At 39.5% G+C, this 22,785-nt stretch overlaps 1 protein-coding gene and 1 long non-coding RNA gene across 2 annotated transcripts in view; one reads left to right on the forward strand and one right to left on the reverse strand.

Moving 5' to 3' along the window:
* Nucleotides 1-22,785, forward strand: part of ALK (ALK receptor tyrosine kinase) — a 314,119-nt gene that overhangs the window by 100,679 nt on the left and 190,655 nt on the right. The window lies entirely within an intron of this gene.
* Nucleotides 1,347-9,164, reverse strand: LOC133210817 (uncharacterized). The gene is made up of 2 exons (XR_009725032.1): nucleotides 9,029-9,164; nucleotides 1,347-1,564 (listed from the first exon to the last, which is right to left on the reverse strand). It is a non-coding gene; the product is annotated as an uncharacterized LOC133210817 (long non-coding RNA).

The following is a 22,785-nucleotide window of genomic DNA, read 5'->3' on the forward strand; positions in this document are numbered from 1 at the left end:
AGGCTGAGGCACTGAGCATATTAGCAAATGGGAGATAATGAACTGCAGGACTATAAAATGGCTGTTGACTTTAATTTATGATTCCTCAGACAAAGAAGAATGAGGCAGATAATACAAGATAATAAATAATATTTTGTTTCAGATTATCGCTTTATTAACAAAACAGTAGAGAATAAATCAATGTGGGCTTGCAAGAAGTAAGTAGTTGAGAAGTTATTTTTCGTATAGGACCCTTTAAACAGAAAAAAGACTTGTAACACTTAGAATTCCACTAAAAATTGGGGAAAAAGGTTCTCTCTGGAAAAGGTAGCTCTTTACCAGGGTAAAACATTAAGAACTCATGCTGGACAGACAAAAGTTTTCCCTTTGCATTAGTCCTTAAGACTGGTTTGAGGATATGCCTTTATCTCACAGAAGTGCTCTATCTTATGTGTCTGTTAAACAAGGAAACAGAGGATGTATGCTTTTCTATAGTAATCGTTATGCAGAGTTTGGAGGTGGGTCTGACAAGCCCCAGAAAAATTGTCATCTTGGGATATTTTCTGTTTTAGGGGAAAAATAGTTTTGAACCTGTTGCAAATGTTGACAAAAATCTTGCAAACCTGAATGTTTATTGCCCCCTTTTTAATGCTGGAGAAGAATGTGGATCATCCTCACCTGCACAGATTCAGTCCAGATGGCTGAACAGTCCTCAGAAAGATACTGATGTGGTAGGATGCCACCCTAGGTTTAGTATTTATAAGCGTTTGGGTAAGCTACAGGTATTCTATGAAGATTTGTAAACTTTTGCACTTTTGTTTAGTCAAAAGAGGGTTCAGTTTTCTCTTAGTTATTTTCATTTTTAAGATTTATCCATTGAGTTGGTAGGAATAATCGCTGTGAGTTGAAGGATCAGCTATAAACCACAAGTGAAACAGTAGAAGAGTTGAGATCTGGAGCAACACATGGACTGAAAATTACTCATCTCTGTTACTGCGAATGAGATTTATGAATTTTTAGGGATGACTCTCAAGTTCTTTGTAAACAGGAAGGGTTTTAAAATAAAAAAATGCTATTTACAGTGAATAGTTCTGGCTCTTCTAGTTGAGATTGAAATTTTGATACTCAACTTGGCAACATACACATATCAAGCATTACAGCACAGCTCCATAGGAACTTATGCAGCATTAATACAGCAAATACAAACCAAACTGGCTTCCAGAGCCTGTTGGGCTGTGAAGGAGGGGGAGGAAATGCAGCCTTTTTCTGATGATAAGATTCCAGCTCAGGTTCTGTCAGTGCAAGGAATGCACCAGGTGTTCTTAGCATTTTGCAGCTTGCTCTTCTCATTAGTACTACATTTGTGCTTTGTTATTACAAAATGATTTCCCTTTTATGAGCCTGCTCTAAAGAGGCAAATTATTGTCTCGCTGTAGGACAGTGTGTTTGTTTATAGAGTAGCTCTGTATTTATAGGGACTGTGGGTAAGCACGTGGGTTTGTTGATTGTAGAAATCCTGTTTGTTCATTCCTTAATTCAGTGAAGACTTGAGTGCAGCTTGACATGAAGCATTCTGCTCCACAAGCTGAAAAAGAGAAATTAATTTCAGTGTGCATCAGATGATAGCATGCTCTGATGGCTTGCTGCATACCTGTGACTAATGTACTTTAACAAGTATGTCCAAAAAAAGTCCAGACAATGAAGAAGAAATGGGTTGTTAAATGGTCTCTTTCTCAGCCTTAATGATTCTTTCTCCTTGGCAAGATGAGAGGCACATTAAAAGGACAGCTGGAGGGAAGTGTAGCCTGCTCTTGGCTGTGTTTGACCTTTTTTAGAGGGAAAGACTACTGGATTAACACACATCTGTAATTATTCCCCCCCCCCCCTCTGTCACGTAGAGGCATTGTTCTTTATCCCCAAATGTTAATGTACATCCATGAGTATGTTGTGTTTGTTGTTTTGTTTTGTTTTTCTAATCAAACTTTTCAAGTCTAAAAAAAATCATTCTTCTGGAAAGAATATGCAGTGAATTAAGTAATTGTTATTTGATAGCAGGCAGGCTAGAAAGAAAACTCCCTCTCTTTTTTGTATACTTATTTTTTAACCGTACTAGGGACAGCTCAGGTATACAGCTCTGTACATAAAAACAATGTATGACAAAGGGCTATAGACAAGACCCTGTAAGCCTTGCAGCCACTTTGCTGCATATTGCCCCTCCTTACCAATCACAGCCTAATTATATCCACTGTCAGTTACTACAATAACCTATGCTGCTTTAGTGCTTTAGGTCTGAGGCTCTGAGTACTAAATAGGGCACTTCATACAGGTTTAAAGAATTGGGAGAAACATTTCTCCATGACATCAAAGAGAAATTAAAGCACAGCGTGGTTAAATCAGTAACCCAAGGTGAGTTGTGTTCTTAGCTGTGCCAAACTTGTATCTCTTACAACCTAACTAGTTCTAATAGTTAGATGCCTGTTGCTGTCCAGTAATTCTGTGATGAAGTTGGTTTTGTCCACTTGTAATAAATAAACATCCTCATGTGGGTTTTCTACGTATCTACTCTGTGAGATTATATTAAAAGCATCAGTAAATTGACAAGAACTGAAATAATTTCACTGTTATTCTTCACATCAGTGATGATGTGTCTGTGTTGCAGTAGCTATCTTACCTATGCTTGGATGAATACATTAAAGAGAGTCACAGAACTCTGAAAGATGAGACATTTTACAGCTGCGACTCTTGCCAAGAACCAAATCCAACTAATTAAACAGAAGTAAAAAACTCTTAATTTGGAACTGTGTTGGAGAAAATACCATGATTCAGTCAGGATCTTAGGGCAGGCTGAGCTAAACCCAGGTATCCCCCTAGACATGCCTTCAGAGGTTAAATCTTACAGGAATTGTTAATTCTAGAGCTGACCAAAAGAAGTTTAATTTGCTGTTACCTTCAAGGGGAGGGAGACCTATGAGCATCGCTGTTTTCTCTTAGAGCAGCTTAGACTGAGTATGTTTATTATATCCTATTCAAAGTAACCAGGGAAGGTTGCAGTGTTAAAGATACTGAGGGAGAATTCTGGTTGGTGTTTCTAAAACTAGATTTTTGTTAATACCGTGCAATGTCTGTTTGCTGGCCCCAAGCAACTTGCCTGGATTCTAATGAATAATCATCTATTCAATTATGAGTGAGAAGCTATCCCTGAAGTTTCATCTGTTTTCTTTGTTTGCTTGTTTTGAGAGCACAGTAATTAAACAGATGGTATAATGTGGGAACATGAGAATGGCCATGTTGGGAGAGCAGGAGAGGGAAGCAAACACAGTCAGGCTTCTCAGAGTATTTTCTCTACACACTTGTGTGTCTCTGCTTCTTGTCAGAGACTGTGCACTGAGGGGAGCTATAGAATATAGCCCTCCATGTTATGTTTGAAGTCTGCTGGGATACGTACTACAGTATCGAGTTGTTGATTTGGGATCTCCAGTCCTGGTCCCTCTTCCTATTTTGAGCCATGCTGCCATTCTGTGCAGTGAATTACAATATGCATCCTTGTCTTTTCAAAGAAGGTACTTTCTCGAAGTTCCTTTAACTCCATTTAGTCCCAGTGTGAGTCTTTCTTGTCTATCAAAAGCAAGCGATGTAGAAATGCTTGACCCTTGCATTTTAGCTTTCTTGAATAACCAGAATTTAGAAGAAGGTAAATACGAATGACTGTCTTTTGTTAAAATGAAAAAAGACTATCTTAAAGTGATTTTGATGTGATATTTATGGTTCATATCCCTTGTAAACCTAGGTGAAAGTCAGGTTTGTTAGCTGAATGCTCCAGTGTCACAACAGAGATGAGAGAAGCAAGCACCACTTAATTCTGAATGGCATTTCCTTAAGAATTCAAGAAATGTAATAGCGAGCTTTTGTTTTGGCCATTGTTCTGCGTTTTCTCTTCTTCTTATTCGATGGCTGTGAGCAGATCTTCTCACTCTTCTGTGTCAGGCTTTCTAAATGACCTGGTGTAAACACAAATAAACAAGATGATGAGTAGACTTCTCCAGATTTGGAGAGGCGTTCATACATCAGAACCAGAAGGTTTGTTGCTTGCATTGCCTGAGTTCAAAGAATAAATCTTATGTAGGACAGAACTGCAATAACTCGCTTTGTTTGTTGCTTTTTGTGTGGGCCATCTTGCTGCTTTCCTGTGCTTCCAGTGGGGAAGTGGAAAGGTCAGGCAGTCATTTGGAGCTTTGCAATGCACATAAACAGCATAATAAAGGTTAGAACGCAACTGTCTTTCACCTGGCACAGTAATTCCGTTTGTCAAAGAAAAGCACAAGCTGCAGAATTCTGGTATTGATTTTTGAGCTGCTGAAGTTTCAATTATGTTCTGGTTTCAAGGTGTGTATTCAGAGCATTGAAGAAATAAAAAGGCCACATTAAAACAACATTATCAGAAAGGTTTAATTCCACTCTGTGTTTTTCCTGAATGTGTGGAAGTATTTGGGGCGGAGGCAGAGGATGGCTTATGTTTGACTGCCCTAAAAAAATCACAGGTTTCTCAGGCTGGCAGCTGTGGATCAGGCAGGCTCTGCCTGCCTTAGTTGATCCTGTGTCTCAGCAAGGTCACTTCACGGGAGGTGAAACTTTACTATGACATACAGATCTTTGCATTTTTACATATTGAACTTCCTTAGATTGGGGTAAAGGAAAGATCGTTGTGGTAGCCTCGCTGCCTAATTACAGAGTAGTGTAAAACCATTTTAATTCTGTTGTTGGTTTATTTATCCAGCTGGTGCAGGGCAATATATTTAGTGCTACATCACTGTCAAATCAAGATTCCTGAGCAATTAACAGTTTAGATAATTAATCTTTGTTTTATCATCAATTAGGGGTTAAAAGCAAGAGTCTTAGAATAAGATGACATATTACGTGTCTTAGTTCAGAAGCAGTGGCTTCCACCCAAAATGACTTTTCCAATGACTAACCAAGCCAGAGGAGTACCTGTTAAGCAAGAGTAGATTCTAAAACTACTTTGTAAAGATGCCAAGCCATTTCCTTGTAGTGGCAACAGCTGAATGAACAGCAATAATAAACATTTTTAATAGCAAGATTCTTAAAGGACATTTTCTTATGTATGAATAATAGTGTAGGGTATGTAGCTGGTTGTCATACCCATCCATGCAAAGAGGTGAATAGAGGTGTGGGAAAAGTTACAGCTTTTCTGAAGGAGTTGATCACCTAATCAGAGAACAGGAAATCTGAATCCCAGTTTCCTGTAAGCTTCTTGGAAGAAATAGTGATAATTGTAATGGTTCTGAAGCAAGAGATGGCTGAAAGGTACTCCAGGCCTTTTCAAGGTTGGTGTGACTGGATGATTGTGGATATTTGCTGTCTATGATTTTTATCATACGTAAAGCTGAATTGAATATGGACTATGAATAATAGAATATTTGGGTGCTTGAGATCAGCAGTATTATTCCGGATTGCTTTAAAATCAAGGGAAACTCAACAACTTAAAAATCAAAATGTTGACTATTTAGAAATTGAATTTGGGCTTCCATTAATTCCTCTGTTGTACAGTGGCATTTGCCAAGACTTAGGGACAGGGATTAAGGATATTTCACTGCAGATGAACCTTCGAGGATGAGACTTCAAGTTTTCCTTGTAGTGATGAGAAATGACTGCAAAGTCATAGGAGAGCTAATACGCTTTCTGTAGTATTGGTGTTGTGCATTTGCTTATGTGCTTAGCTGTTTGGGGAATTTGTGTCATGGGTGACTGCTGTGTGAAGCTGAGCACTTCCAATTTGTTCCACTGAACTGATGCGAAGGTCAGCCTAGACAAGGGGAGGGGACCTTGCTGGTACTCCAGCAGTGCAGGGGTGATCTTTGTCTTGTGTTTTCATTGCAGCGTGACTGACAAAATGTAATTGAAATAACTGAGCTCCAACCAGGTGAGGGACCTCACCTGATGTAAGGCACTGCTTACCTGAGGGGAAGAGTTTTTTTGCATGGAGGAGTTTGGCTGGGATAGCCCTGAATTAAGGCTTGGGAATTAACTCTATGTAAAATATGCACATTACAGACAGTGCCTTTAACTGCTCTCTACATACTTATCTGTATGAAATGACACATTTCAGTGTGCTTTGTGGGTGGGCAGGTGAAGTGTACTGCATTAGAACTACACACTGATTGCTGTGTGTTATTTAATGTTACAGCCATTAACTCTCGGGAGGGTGAGGCACCAAAGACCAGCCCTGAGTGTGAACCTGTTCATGGACATTGCAGCAAGAATGACCTAAATGACTCGTAAAAATTAACTGACCTGTTGGTTTCTTGGTTGGTTACTTGGTTGTTACTGGGTATGCTACTCTTAGAAGCAAACCAGACCGTTATTTTTAATGAAACTGAGTTGCTGAACAATTCTTTGTTGCTAAAATAGCTATTCATAATAGAGTCTGCAGACACTTAGTGAACTGCAGATTACTCTTTCACTTGTGCAATGTAATCAAAGCTGTGTTGGTTTTATTTTTATTTGTTTTCTGAAAAGCACCTTCTTATTCCTTCCTCCTCTTCTGATCTTTAACAGGTAATGTCCTCTTGTTCTCCTCTGAAAGGATCTTGGTCTTGCTGGATGACCACAGGAAGTGACATTTTGCTAGCCCTGATATATTTGCAATGGGCCTGTTTGTGATATTGCAGAAATAGCTTCCAGTCTCTTATCACCTGCCTAAAAGAACATGTTAGACTGAAGTTTGGGATGTTTCTTAAAAGTCTGGCACTGTCAGAGATGATAAAGATGTGCCTTGTGTCACTGCTGCAAGTATGAGAGCAAGCATAGTGACAGCTCTGTTTTGTTGGTTTTTTTTACCATGGGTGCAATGCCTTTCTTACCTTGAGAGATTTCAGCTGGGGTGGTAGTGTCAGGAAGTAATGTGGTGCCCCTTTTCCTCACCTCTGTATACTTGAGGGAAATCAGTGCTTGCTATGTGTGTGGATGTTCTGAACTTCCTGCCCAGAGTGTGGGACAGCCGAAAGATCAGAGTGAGGTCTGAGTGTGAGCCAGTTAATCACTGATGCTTGACAGAGTTGGCGTTAGACCAGTGACTTAGACCAGCGACTTAGACCAGCAGCAGCTTGCCAACCTGTACTGCAAGCTTGTGAAACAAGCTGAAAAGGGAAAAAACATCATATTTTGGGAGCTCTTTTGCAATCTGAAAAATTATACTAAGGATGGTGGTGGTACTGAGCATTTTATTTCTCTTCAGAATAAAACCCTAAACTAATAGCATTTAGCTCAGGGAGGGGAAAACTGGTGGAACAGCAGGTGAGTTGTGTAGAATCATCAGCATATTTGGTTACTGCTGTAGGGCTCAGTCCTGCGAAGGACCAGTATCTGCTGTGTGACAGTAAAATACACAAAGAAGTTCTCTGTACTTCTCACAATTATTTCTACTCACATTCTTACAGCATATGTTTAAGGGCTTTGTTAGGTTGAAATACAAGGCTTGCCTCTTTGCAGTACTGGGATCACAGAACGCGTTGTGTTTGACAGCAGGTCATCTCTGCTACTGAGACCTGTACTTTGTTCACCACAGAACATACAGAAGGAGAATGACTTGTCACTGGCCCCAGCACAATGGTGTTTCCACTCCTTTCCAGGTGGGGATAACAACCATAAGGATTTCTCCCCTGGAACACATTTGGTCTACAAAGTGCTAGCACTGAGAAGAGGAGATCATTTATCACCTTCTCCATATTCCCAGATGTCTCTTTAATTGATGGCAATCTTTTTACAATCACTTTAAAAAAAAAGAAAAAATTGCTTTTGAGGAATTTCCCCCCCAATTGACAGCAACTTAATGAGGGGTTGTGACTTTGTAATCAATTTTAATTATCGTGTAGTTAATAGTGCTAAATATAACAGCTTCAGCTTCAAGATTGGATGATTGATTTTGAAGCCACTTGTAAATAATTGATCTTTAGTTCCCTAAAGGTTTTTCTGTTAATGCTTTGTAAAGTAGAGAACCTTTCAATAGCTAAAACACAGGAATATAATGTGCCATAGAAACCACTGCTACTGGAACTGGCTTTCTATAAACTGAGCTCTGTATTTTAGTAGTTACACCAGGAAACTGGAAATGAGTATTTCTAGGTGCTTTCCCCTTTCCCTCACTGACTCAGTAGGTATATGATCCCATACAGCAGCCATTTTGTCCCTCATTTTGCCAGTGAGCAAGACTCCTTAAAATACTCAGCAGACTCTGTCAGATGTTGTAATGCTAGTAAGGATCAGTTCTAGTAAGTCTGTTTTACAAAGAGAGAACAGAAAACTGCTTCATCCTGTTATTTTAAGGATACATGTGCTCAGTTTACAGATGACAGAATGGCTTTTGTTTTTGCATCGGTAACTGTCAGTCCAAAAGACCAGTTTTTCCTGTAATTCTCCTTGTTGTCAACAGTTCTAGAGGGTCTCTGACTAGATGTTTGTGCAGTCTTTTTGGGCAAAGGGTGCTCTTTGTGGTTGAAACATAACTGAGAACATTACTTTTAATATCCGAGGTGGAGGAGCAGCCTTCTTCATTGCTGTAAGTTCTCAGCCTTGTGGCATCAGAGATTTAAATGATGTGTTAGAACAAGGCTCTTTGCTTGCCTGTGTATTAAGTGAGGTGAGAAAGAGCAAACCCTTTTTGGATCACTCTTTAAAGTAGGACCACATTTCGTATGTTTGCAGAGTACTTCGAGTTCCTTCAGAGGAAAGGTGCTATAAGTTGATATTACTGTTCTGTGTGTGATAGTGGGTCATTGGCAGTAATGGGACAGTGAAAATGGATTATCATTAATGTCAGCAAATACAGTTTTAACAATGTTAAACCCATATCTTTGTGAAGCTAAATGAGATTTCTCCTAGCACAGCTACTTATCTGTATTCGCTATGCATTGTGCAGACTACCTCACTATTCTTAAAGCAGTTACCAATCACCACAAGGAGTCAAGCAGACGCTGCATTCTCCATAATTACAAGCAATTTTCCAATTGAATTATCCCATGATTTAATTCCTTACCTTGCATCTGGAGAGCATCAGCAATGTGCAGCTGTTTTGGCTTTGAGAATTAATTGCTGCTAAATGCATTAAGAGTGGTCTTGGTGCAGTGATTTCAGAAGAGTTAAACCCAGCTCCTTCTAAGTTAAACTTTTACTTATTTCCTGTTCTCTTGACTCAGTATGGTGATACAAGCCATGGGTTTAGTAGCGTTTGTCCTGGGTAGTTGTGATATTAATTCAAAGTAAGTATGGTGAATCACTGAATTGAAATCGTATTACAAGGAAACATGAAGTTTAATACACCCATGCCAGAATCTGTAAAGGCTGGAGATTAATGATGAATGATATTAGTTTATACTGCTGGTATGTTTGTTCAGCTATGGTTTGAAAAGCAAAAAGACTGTAACTTTGCAGAGTGCAAAGTACCCAGTGAAACAGATACAACTTTTCACATCATAGGGGTCTTTAGGCAGGCCAAGTACTGCAAGTATAGGTAGAGCATCTTAGTTGTTTGTCCTTATGGGAAGGCTGGACAAGTATTCAGACTGGGAGCAGCATGTATTTTATTTCTGAAATTAGAAAAAGAAACAGAAGGAATATTGAGAGCTTTGTGAGGCTGAGTTTATCATCAGGGCTTTCCAGAGTCTGATAGATTCCAGTGAGAGCAGTTTTATTTTACCTAAAGTCCAAAATTCTCTTATTTTCTTTTTTCCCCATTAAATATAAAGAGTGTAGCTAGAGTCGTAAGAATCCTCAAATACGCTCGTGTGTTTTCATACTCCTGCAGGTTAATGAAGACATTCTTGAACTGCAGTTAGTTAAATAATGATATGAAGAAGATGTGGAACTTGTAAAGCTTGCATTAAGTTTCTAGTTTTGACCTTTAGATTGATTATTTAATGTCTAGGCCACTGTTGTAAGCAAATACAGTTTGTGAAGTGTTATAAAGTAAGATTGATATAAAGTGTTCTCTTTGTTAACTGGTTTTGTTGCATTAATTCAGATAACAAAAAAGTTAGATTTTTAGCAAGAAAATGTTATTCTTAAATGAACATGGTTTAGGGGGTGTCCATCCCTGTTCGGTGAAGGCTATTTATCCAGTGCTCTGGAACATGATTATGTGGCTAAATGTAAAATAAACAGGCTGATTTAAAAGTTCTGAGATCCTGCAAGTCCTGTTCATGTCAAATATGCAATGTGTGCAGTTTGGATGTTTTTATCCAGGTATTTGGACAAGTTTGGGCCATCCTATACCAAGTCAAATTAGCTTTTTGGGTAACATCCTAAACGACCTGAAGTTAATATAGCCATGTTGAAATTCCACATTTTTTTTGATTTATCAAGAGGCAGATCCTGCATTAGTAGAGCTGCTTATGAAGAACATTAATTTAAGGAGATTATTTACTTAATATCAGCAGGGTATTTGTTCTTATGCTATTGTATAAAGCTTCTAATTATACTAATGATGCTGGACTTAAATGAACCTGAAATAGAAACTAAGTTCTTTTTTTGATGGAGAATGGAATGGAGTCCCAAAAGCAAAAACTGTAGCAAAAAATAAAAAGTCTTGTACATGGAGCATAGTAAGAATTTCTGTTCCACGCAGAGGATTTATTGCCTGGAAGGGGTAAGAGCAGATAGAAAGTATCTTTTAGTTGCCACAGCAGACAGGTAAAGGTCTGCTGAGGGAGAAGAGAATGTGCTGTTGCCATTGCATATAAAACAGTAATAGTGCCAAACGCAGACTGCTCACCCACCAGTCTGGCCAGCTGTGTTTGAGAAAGGAAATCTAAAATGGGAATAGGTCTAGAAAAGGGCTCTCAGAATGGTGCTTAGGGAGCAGAGATTGTGCCATACCAGATGAGATTACAAAATGGCCCTTTTTACTCTACTGACATGAGGAGTAGATATGGGTATTGTAAATATCTTTGAAGAAAGGCAGGCAGATGTTGAACTACAGAAAAGTAAGGGTTGCTCTTCCCAGCAACATGCATACAGAAACATGGTGTGCTGAAAACTTCTCTATCTCAGACCATGCAGGTGTTGTAATACGGAGCCTGCAACTGCACCCTGTGCCACAAGGTAGCGCTCTCAATTTTGGCGGGGATGCTGTTTTGTAGACGTCGGAGCCAAGTACATTGTCATTGTTGTCAGCATGCTGGTTTTCTCTCCTTGTCAGAAATCCTGCCTTTATTATTTTATTCTCACGTGGATTTGGATGCCCTGAAATGCAGCCAGTTTGCTGAATTGCTTTTACATCCCAGAATGATAGGACTTCCACCACCCCACAGGAGAACGGGATGGCAGTAAGCCACTAACGCTGCTCACTTACCTACAGTGTGAAGAAGTAAAAGTGGGCACTTGGCAGCTGTACTGTTTCCCCCAGGCCCTCCACCAGTCAAGCACTGAGCACTGTGCCGTTTACATTTGGTAACTGAGCAGTTAAGGATGTTGTATTCTAATTACCTGGCCAATTATGTGCAGTGCAGAATTCTCTGCTAGTACTGCTGTGATGGCCTGAACTTCAGACAGTCTTGTGATTAAGCTGTCCCTTGGTGATGAAGTCGATAATTAACAAGGAGACATTTTGCTGAGTAGTGAGCAAAGTCAAAGAAAGAACAGAATTGAGTTTTCAGTGCTGTAATACGGTTTTAGTGGTGCTCTTCTCAGGGAGAATTGTCTCTGTCCCCCCCTGAAATTAAAAATGCGTACCCATGTGCAAAAATGTGGGCCTGATTTCTTTATGCAGAACATAATTTTGATGATCAAAGGGCTGGAGAACCTACTGTGTGAGGAAAGACTGAGGTTCCCTTGGGGGGGATCCTCATCACAGTATTCCAATACTTCAAGGGCAGCTACAAAGAGGACAGAGGCTTTCTCTTCACAAAGAGCCACATGGAGATGGGGTAACAGATACAAGTTGCACTAGAAGAGGTTTCATCTCAATAAAAGGAAGACAGGGGTTTTTTTTATAGTAAGAACAGTCATTCACTAGAAGAACTTCCCCACTGCTGGAGGTTTCCCAGATACGATTGGACACAGTGCTGGATAATCTCACCTAGGCTCCCTTTCCCTACAAAGGATTGGACCTGATGATCTTTTGAGGTCCCTTCCAACCTGGACTGTTTGACGATTTGAATTTTTACTGGGTAAAGCACCTCAACAACATGTTTCCTCTGTGACAGCTTAAATCCCAATGAAATCCTGGACAACCCATGCCAACCTTATTGGAGATCATTCATAGTTGAATGTCTTTTGTGCCAATATGTGGAGCTTGCAGCCCTGAAAGTTTGAGTGTTGTTGCCCAGTGATAACTACAGATAAGGTTTTTATTACTTACAGTCCCAAAGTAGGAATCAGACGTTTACTTCTCACAGTCTTACGTGTTGTGTGGACATGCAGTAAACTGAACAGAAAGCCCCACAGCTCATCCGTGTCAACCTACCATGAGCTGGGAGTCAGGCAGCCAGAAAAAACTGTGCTACATCACAGCATTTTACTTGAACTGGTTTTTCTGAATGTCTGCTTGATCTGTCCTCTTTGGAATAAACTTTTGTTGAGGGCTGCCCACTTAGAAATTGTAATCCTGGCAAAGATGTCAGCTGAGACAAATTAACCTCCAGAGACTGTGTTCTTCTCCCTTGGCAAATTCAAAATACTAACAGAAGCTGTTATTCTAAATGAGCAAATGTTACAAGTTATCCTCAACATTGTGAATGGAATTAAATGATTGTAACTGGGTTAAATGAATTAAGCCTGGAATTTTTTTATTCTTGCTTAAAGTTGTAGCAAGACAACTTAGAAATGTACATGAACTTGTATAAGCATCCTTTGGTCTACTAAAAAATTGGTGTTGTACGTGGAACAAACCATTTTCCTTACATAAAAAAGAAAATATATTTCAGGGAAAGATTAATTTCAGTCTAAAAATTAAACTTCTGGTAAAGATCTTTTGAAGACAAAAGGTTAAATCCGGGGCTCTATGTTCTAGCTAATGTGGTTCATAAAACCAGCAATCATCATTTTGTAAATTAGTGCCTGAAAATGGGTTGACAAACATGATATACACTATAATGCAGTAATTGTGATCTGTGGGTACCAGGTTATTATAGCATTGAGCTTATTGGCTAAATGAAATCTGATTAGTTTTAGATGGTTTTTAAAGTCTGTGCATGGAGTCTGAAAATGCTGCTCATGGTTGAACATGGTACCATCTTCTGTAAGAGAGGAATGCATCCTCCTCTGATTTTTTGGAATGGCATTTGTCCTTAGAACATATACTTTGAGTTCTCGTGTGTAGCAGCTTCTACTTTGGTGGCTTTTAATGGCCTTAAAGGCCCGGAAACCTGCATCTGATCTCACTGTGGTAATACTTACTATGCTGTTAATCACCTTAATAAAATGAGTGGAAGCAGAGAGATCTTTGACTTACATGAAATACAATGGTAAGCTCAACTTTCCTTTAAGCAAAAGCAAATAGACGTCAAAACTAGGCTGGACTTTCAAAAATAATACTTTCCACTATTAAACTTGGCTACAAGTCCTGAAATGTGACAATACATAATTATTCTGAACTGTGGTAATATATAGTTGTTCAATTTCATTTTTCTTCCCTATCTTTAACTTGGGTCAGAAACATGTGAATGTAGAGTATATAAGCTTAATTCAGGCTTTTCCCTAGAGGTGTGTGAAATGTGGGGGAACTTAACATTTCTTAGATTGTAGTAAATTTCTCTGCTTATCCTACAGAATTGCATCAAAGCACAAAAAAATCTATAGGAGCTTAGATTGTTTTTATGCTTAGGTTGTTAAAAGTATATATGTTTAGGTGTCTGTGGATGGTATTTTTAGAGAAGCTTCATAAAATGACGTACCTGACCCTGAAAATTGTGAGGAATGAAACCAGAATGTCCTACAAGTGCTAATTTTGAAGAGCGTGAAAGTTAGTGGTGTGACCTTTAGTGAACTAACCCATGGGGAGGCCCTAATTTGGCAACAATAAAGGTAGCATGTCTAATATTGTTTGAGGCTGAAAGTGAGTGCTCTCGTGCCATGAAATGGGCATTTCATCCTGTCTAAGATACAGTTGCAGACACTAGTAGTCTATCACACTATTTGAAAGACAAGCAGCACTCTAATATGTACGTATGGAATAAGCATCTAAACCCAACTTCCAGCTATATCCAGCAGGGATGGCTTACATTGTCATAACCAAGCATTTATATCTCCCCAGAGCTGTGGATATTTTTATCCCTAGAAAAAAATAGTTCTTTTTCTCTTTTTCTTTTCTTTTTGTTTTTAGTGCTCTTGGCTTCAATACTTTGTTGCAGTGAGCACCAGAAGCCAATAGTGTGTTTTATAAAAGAGTTTTCCTTTATCAGTTTTCAAACTGATACATTTCAATGACTAGACTTGTATTCATCCTAATGGTGGTAGAGATCTATTTAACACACAGGAAATTATATTCTTCTTGATTAAAAAATAAAAAGACTAGATCTATTGAATTTTATTTAAAAAAAGCTTTCAGAATTTGACTCCTTTATCTTCAGGGGGTTGAGATACCTGAGCACTGTTAGGTACTTAACAGTCTGTAAAAAACCCCTGTGTGTAGCAGATGTGTGCTCTTTATTTGAGCTTTTTCTTTAAGCCTTGCCAGACTATAATTAGAATGTTTCATACAAATGTTTCTTTATCTGGACAAAGCATTGCACTTATTTGGTGGACTTCTTCCATAGTTTGCAAAGTGATTTGTGCTTCCCTTTAGAGTGAGGTTTAACAAAGAAAGTGCATGATTGTAATAGTTTAATGTGTATGAGTTCTTCAGATCTGTGGTGCTTCAGAAGCTCGCTATTGAAGTAGTGTGGCTTAATTAACTTCTCAGGTAAAATAATATATTGCTCTTAGATCATTCTTTATCAACCAGTTTTCAAAGAACACAGATAAAGGGTGTTAATTGGTTTTTATCAAGAGCGCACTTGTAGCTGGTTGTACCAGTATGTGACTGGGACATCATTTTATAATTGACAGTATGTTTCTAACTACTACACAAAACTCTTGATTTATAAAAATCAGAAGGAAAGTAAGGAGTTTTCATGTTGCAAAACTGCCTTGGAGAGCTGTAGCTTCTAGAAAATTACGTACGTTAAACCTAAGGGTTTCTCCATGGTTTTACAAAATGGGGAGATGGGAGGAGGACTGAAAAGATCACAGAATCATAGACAGGTTTGGGTTGGAAAGGACCTTAAAGATACCTAGTTCCAAGATAAGTAATGATTTTGGTCTGCACATCTTACTGTAAACTTAATGATTAAAAGGGCATGTACAAATATTAAGGGTTGATGCTCCTAGAGCTGAAACCTAGAGCTCTGGTGACATCAAGATAAAACCAAGTCCTGTGCTAAGGTATACTCCAACTTTTCAGAGTATCAGAACTCATAAAACTTGGCATTCAGTTGCTATAATTTTATCTGGTGTTTAGGAATAGGCTCATTACACTGGGACCACAGAGAGAAATGAATCAGCATATGAGTCTTGTAAGAGACAAGTAACTAAGTTGCTGGGGAAACTGGGAATTGTTCCTTGTAATCTTGTTTACTAGTAAGTGCTGTAGACTGTAAAAGCAGAGGCATTTTCCTCTGCCAATACAAATTCATTAGTTTGCAGTTTACAGTGTATGTTGATCCAAAGCCAAATTCTACAAGAACAAAGTTGATTTGCAAAGAGATGGTGCCATCAGAATGGTAGCTAACTGTCTGGAAAGCATATTCTCTCTTTTCTGGAGATTCTATTAAAAAACATAAATAAATGCATGTGGATTTGTACCTGTCATGGTTTAAGCCCAGCTGGTAACTCGGAACCATGGAGCTGCTCACTCGCTTCCCCTTTCTTCCTCCCTTGCTCCCAGAGGGATGGGGAGGAGAATCGAAAGAATGTAACTCCCATGGGTTGACATAAGAACAGTTCAGTAAATAAGGAATAACACAAACCACTGCTGCTACCACCAATAATAATAATGGTAAAGGAAATAACAAGGGATAAGGGAAATAATAAGGAAAGAGAGTACAATCACTCACCACCTGCTGAAGTCCAGAGCAGGGCCACGAGAATGATCAGGGGACTGGAGCACCTCCCATATGAAGATAGGCTGAGAAAGTTGGCACTGTTCAGCCTGGAGAAGAGAAGGCTGCGTGGAGACCTCATAGCAGCCTTCCAGTATCTGAAGGGGCCTATAGGGATGCTGGGGAGGGACTCTTCATTAGGGACTGTAGTGATAGGACAAGGGATAATGGGTTAACACTTAAACAGGGGAAGTTTAGATTGGATATAAGGAGGAAATTCTTTCCTGTTAGGGTGGTGAGGCACTGGAATAAGTTGTCCAGGGAAGCTGTGAATGCTCCATCCCTGGCAGTGTTCAAGGCCAGGTTGGACAGAGCCTTGGGTGATATGGTTTAGTGCAAGGTGTCCCTGCCCATGGCAGGGGGGTTGGAACTTGATGATCTTAAGGTCCTTTCTAACCCTAACTATTCTATGATTCTATGGATACCCAGCGCGACTTGAGCAGCGATCTAGCCCTTCTGGGTAACTGCCCCCCGCCTCCCCATTTATATACTGGGCATGATGTGCTGTGGTATGAAATACCTCTTTGGCTAGTTTGGGTCAGGTGCCCTGTCTCTGCTTCCTACTGGCTTCCCCTCCTCCCTGGCAGAGCGTGAGAGTCAGGAAGTTCTTGGTCAGAGTAAGCATTACTGAGCAACAACTAAAACCATCGGTGTTATCAGTGCTGTTCCCAGGCTGAAAGTCAAAACCACAGCACTGCACCAGCTACTGAAAAGGAGAAAAATGACTGCTACTGCTGAACCCAGGTTAGTACCTAAACAAGAAGTTTCATAACCAGTGCAAAGTAGAGAAAGTGGCAACAGATTTTGCACTCTAATGTGGGACCAAACTGTGTTTCTCAAGATCTGTTCAAGGGAAAGGAGGAGGCTTAGAGAGGCAGGTTAGAGAAGCTGGTTGAAACCACAAACTGTGGCCTGTTGTATGCTGCCACTGCGTGGAGCAGCATTGTCAGGGGACTGAACAGATGTTGTGACAGTGAGATTTACTGCAAAGGAAATGGCCTTTAGCATAAGAGCTCTGGATTTGCAAAGGTTAGGGCATTGCAAATGGAAAAGGGACAAGCCCTCAGTGGCATAAAATGAGCATACTGACTGCAAATGAACTCCTATAACTGCTCCTTCGTGGGAACCTTCACTGTCATACTCTGCAACATATACAAAGGCACAGAACATTGGACACTTTATATATCTAAAATGTTCTAGGAAATAAGTTTGGTTTGTTTTTTGGGTTTTTTTTTTTTTAAGGAAAAAATATGCCAGGTTTTGGAGTTAGGGTGAAGAGACCCCTATAACCTTTGATTCTAAAATCTGAATCATTAGCTTTTCAGGAAATAAACATAAAAAGCATTTGGCATGAATGATGGAAAGTGCTTATACTCTGTACTTGGAACAGAAGTGTTTAAAAACTCGGTCTGTAACTATTCATAGCTTTCATGCCTTTGTTATCTCTTTAATACAAAGCCCCCACATAACTTCTGTGTGCGATGTATTGTCTCATATGCTACAGAAACAGAAAGTTTCTAAATGACTTCATATGAAATCCCTATAAATGCAGAAATTCAACTATTTGTTGGACGTGCAAGAAGAGTACAGTCAGTCACTGATTTATTTTTGATGGAGGTGAAACATGTTAAGGTAACACAGTCTGCATCCTGCAGACTGGAGGGATTTTTAATTTTTTTTAATTATTCCACAAAATGTTCTTTTCATGGCATTGCTTCAAGTAGCAAAGAGCTCATGTAATATTTTCTTCCCCCACCCCTGAATATAATTGCATCATTGAGACCCTCACTGTCTGTGTTCTTATCAAATCTGGGCAGTACTGCTTCAAAACGTTCTTGTCCTGGATGTGGGGATTTACTCCCAAGCCATTGCCAGGCAGTATCCAGGCACACTTCACGGGATTGATGGTACTGCACAGCATTGTAAATGATTGATTAAGGTCCTGGCTTTTCCCCTATGCCATGCTGCGGCAGGTGTGATCCTATAAAGAAATCATGCCACTACTATGGCTTAAAAGCCTTTTAGGATGTAGGCTTCTCATAGAATCATAGAATGTTTTTGGGTTGGAAGGGAGGTTCAAATGGCCTGGGAGGCTTCCTCTTAGCAGGAGCCTTACTTGTTGTTAGGAAGAGTAATTGCAGTGTGTTCAAGTCAGCCCCCAGAGAGATTGCATTTGCAGGCTGTTGTTTTAAGCTTGGGAAAAGCTTTTGAGTGACATGACTGTCATGATATTTTATTTAATGTATGAGGTTCTTAAAACTGATGGAAGTAGTTAAAGATGATAGATACAGTAAAACTAAATGAATGTCATCATGTACAGAGTAGTTTATATAGTAACAAAGCATTAAAATGGGTGAATAAGTTCAGATGAAAGGCTAGGCTTTGCATATTTTAATTGAAGTTCCCATTCTCTTTAAACCTTTTGCTGTTCCTTTTAGTAGTAGTGTATCATAGCAGCCTCCAGCTTTCTAGGGAAAGCTGGTATATCACAGTTAAGAGATTATTTCCCATGGCTAGTGAGCTACTACTGAATTGCACACAGGACACACACTTTGCTTTTTATGATCTGCCACAGATCATACCCAAAGGGAGGTAGACCAGTCATAACATTATGCATTTTAAATCCAAGTTCCCATATTAATCACATTTACTTTGGACTTCTCAGTGTTTTTTGGTTCATCTTTACTATTTTTCATTTGGACAACCTGTGCTTGGTTATACTGAGAGACTTCAGGTTTTTCTAATTGTATTTGCCATAGCTTTTCATGTTGGAAAGGACAAAACATTTAAGCTAAGATTCAGTACTGACAGTATGCTTGTCTGGGAGTACCTCACAGACACCTAGAGCATCAGTCAGCTTTTTAGCAGGTCAGTGCTCTCAGATACCACATTTATATCCCAATTTGTACCTCAACTGAATGGCATCAGTTGAAAATTAACACATTCTAGTAAAAAGCATTTCCCTACCAAGGTGGCTTCTCCCTTTCCTTGTCTAGGGTGATATAGACTGTGAAGACAATTCTTGGAGTCGTGTTTGGTCATCTGTTGAAAACAAATTAGCTAATAGGTTTTTAAGGCCAAAGGGGAGACCATTAGATCATCTGACCTCCTGTGTACATAGTGTATAGAAGTTGATCTGGTAATCTCTGGTATTGATTGCAGTATGTTATTTATTAAAAACATACCTTGGTGAGTGATGGCTAGGATTTGCTTCTGGTGTTGAGTGGCAGTGTGCAAAGCACACTGAACATTGTCTAAGTCTTGCATTGTTTCAGTTGTTAGAAGAGGAAGGGTGAAAATACCACCTTTCTGATAATGGCAGTACATTGCACTTGTCATTTATCTGGAGATCTCAAAGGGTCATGCACAGATTATCCTTTATACAGCAGTTGACCTGAAAAGAAATTCATTACTCGGCTAAAAGTGTTTATTTTTGCCTTTTATAAAGTTTTAAAAGGTGCCAAGTTCAGGACCTCTCTGTTTAAAAAGGTTTAGTTGGCTACAGTCGAACTTCTTCCAGGCTCTGCTTCCTCCTGCTGCCTGGCCCAAAACCCTTTTGCTGATCCTGAGAGCTGTACCAGCTTCGTGAAACCTCAGCATGACTGTAAGCCCAATGCAGTCATAGTGTCAGAGCAGCACAGATAGGGCGCTATTGCCAGGTCTTTCTTCCTGTATGTCATTTAGCACTGAACTTTAATAAAATATAAGTTGCTTGTACTGGTTTTCTTTTTAATCAATGATTTGACCTTTTATTTATGATTACCCTCCCTTTATGTCAGTCGCAGACTTTATTGCCTGTTGTAATCTTCTTGATGTATATTATATAGCAGGACCTGTTCCCCTCTCCCTTATGAAAATATGTTCACTTTGTAATCGTCTTCTCCCTATCCTGTTGTCAGACTCGTCAATCAGTTCTGAAGCCATTTAACTGGTCACTGTTGATTCTCTGGTTTTCCGAATGCAAGGATAACCTCTCCAAACCTTTTTAAAATACTGGTGTAATGCTGAGCTTCTCTTGGGAATTCCCTGCTAGATTTTATGTTTAGTAACTCCTGACATTTTAGACAACTCTTCTAGCCATGTCTTCCACAACATGCGGATATTATCCCAGAGTGAATTGACTCTGTTCAGAGGACAAAGGGGGGGGGGGGGGGGGTGCAAAAAGGAGCATGAGTTGTATTAACAGTGATTTGCTGAAAACTTTACCAAGTCACAAGTGCTTGAATTCACTAGTAAAATACCTGTGAATGAGAAGCCCCTGCTGAAATGTTAAAGTTGTTGCAATGAGCAAGCAGTCTTAGTACACTTCACATTTTCTTTGGCACCTGAGAAAAAAGCCAAGCTGTAATTGCTGTTGCTGAAGACTACTTCTAAATCAAGCCCTAGGTATGTTGGTTTAACTGTAGCAAAGCGCTCAGAAGATGGACTGTGGCTGAGCAAGCTTTTGGCTCACCACCATTCGGGGCAGTCAGCTGAACAGTGTCTTGGCAAGAGGCCTCCATTTTGAATGTGTTCAAGATTATGATCAAGTAGTCTAGCTGCAACAAGGTGAAATGGGATCTCTGAAATGGAAATAGCTCAACTGCTCACTGAAATTTGTTTTAATAATATATTTGCTTTTAAAACACATGCCAGCAGTTGGTCAGTCAGAACAGGAAAGGTATTTATACAGTGCTCAGCAGAACCTGAGCGGCACACATGCTCGTGAGTCTTCTCTGTTTGCAGAAACTCACAGTTTTAAGTGACTGCACAATGCTTGGATAGACATCAGGAAGGTGGGTCTTCTCCTTAATTTCAGTTTGAGGGCATTAGAGTTACAGGTACAGTTGTGGAGTAAATGATGAGTTTGGAGTTTGTTGGGGGTTTGTTTGTTTAAATATTTTGCATATGTTTGTATGAACTCATGTATGTTCCTAAAAGTAAATTGCAATAATTTATACATCATTGAAGCGTCAGAGCAGAGTTTTAATATTTTTCAGATATTTTATGCTATTTCTAGGTTTCATAAAACATCTGCTTCATAAAATATCAGTGTCAAATTCTTGTAGTATTTGTCTAGGGGTTTCACACACCACGCTTAACAGGCACGTTGCTAAGCCAGTGGGAGTTCTTGTATGTATTATGATACAGTTCTTCCTTTTTCCCTTGCATTCTCACTTTCTCCTACTGCTTCCAGATCCATGGTGAAGGATTGGATACTTCACTGTTTCATCTGATGGAGTGAAATGAACGCTTTCTGGAAGCTTTCAGCATTTTAATTAAACATGCAGATAGCTGAGGAGCAGTATATATTGAATTTTTTATTAAAAACATGGATAAGGTACAACGTTAATCAGTGAAAAAGATCTTGCCCTTGCTTTTCTTAATGGATTATATTAGTCATTAGATCATTAGAATGAGTTCAAAGCGCTCCCTCTTCGTCTCGTACTGTCACTTTGTTAATACCACTCTCTTATGAGTCACCTTCCCTTTTAGGCAGTAATAAATTTTACGTCTCTTCTCCTTTTCTTCCCAGCACCCACTTACTTGATTTGTTGTGTAACTTTCAAGGAAAGGCCATGTTACCTGGCTGAGGAGATGGAGAAAGATGCAACTGAAATGAAACAGCTAGGCAGTGAATTAGCTTTGCAGGTTCATATTCTGCTTTGATTTATATTCTTTCAGATGCTTTTGAAGCACAAAAGATGTGCTGGTCTCTGGAAATGAACACTTAATCTCCTTCCCACCACTTCCTCCAAGGTTGACGTTAGCTACTTAGGTGAGATCTGATTTATGCAATTGGCCAAGGCTTCTATTTAACATCTCTGTTGCTTCCCAAGTGGGGAACTCTAAACAAAGTGTTTGCAGAAGTGCTCTTTGCCTCCTTGCTGGTACTGGTGTGTGCTTGAGTGCAGAACAGCAGACTGGTAGGACTAGTTTCTGTCTTCACAACTATAAAAATACCACTAAGACAGGAGATTGGTAATGGGTTTGGGACCTTTTCAGACCTGGGTCACTGGTTCAAATGCAGCCAGTCACAAGATGCTGGAAATCATTGCCATCAGCAGGGTGTTTGATAGTGGGAAATGTGTTGAAGAGTTCTGTCTTTTCCATCAAAGAACTGTCTGCAGGAGCTGGCATTAATTGGTCATCCCTGTTGATAGCTGCAGCAGTGAAGCTAAAGATTCTGAGCTATTCTGTCAGTCAGTCTCTAGAGCGAATTCATGTCATGGTAGAGAGGTGGTACGTGGGGATGCTTTCTTAAATTTTGACCTATACACTTGTCAAAAGAAAAACAGTGATTTTCATACTTCGAACTGGGAGGTTAGCCATGAACACTGCGTTTATTCCAAACTCTTTCCAAGAAATACATGACAGTTTTCAGAAACTGTGTTTTCCTTTGATGCAGCTGAAGAAGGCACATCCCCACACCCAGGCAACTGTGGGAGTAGCGCAAACTTGTACCTGCATTGCTGGCTAGTGACACTAAATCAGTAGTAGATGATGGAGTGACTTACAGGATAGGATCCTGGTAACAAGGATTTTTGAGGAAAGCCTGCAGTCCAGGTTCAAATGAATATTCTGCACCCTGACTAGTAAAGGAGAGCTCTTCAGGAATAAGATGACCATCGTGCAGTGAGCAGTCTCTTTCCTGGAGAATGTCAAATGGAATGCTTTT

Source organism: Neopsephotus bourkii, unplaced genomic scaffold, assembly GCF_033783945.1.
Source record: "Neopsephotus bourkii isolate Nb327-2 ecotype Australia unplaced genomic scaffold, CSIRO-AGI_Nbou_v1 NB_518, whole genome shotgun sequence".
Lineage (NCBI taxonomy): Eukaryota > Metazoa > Chordata > Aves > Psittaciformes > Psittacidae > Neopsephotus > Neopsephotus bourkii.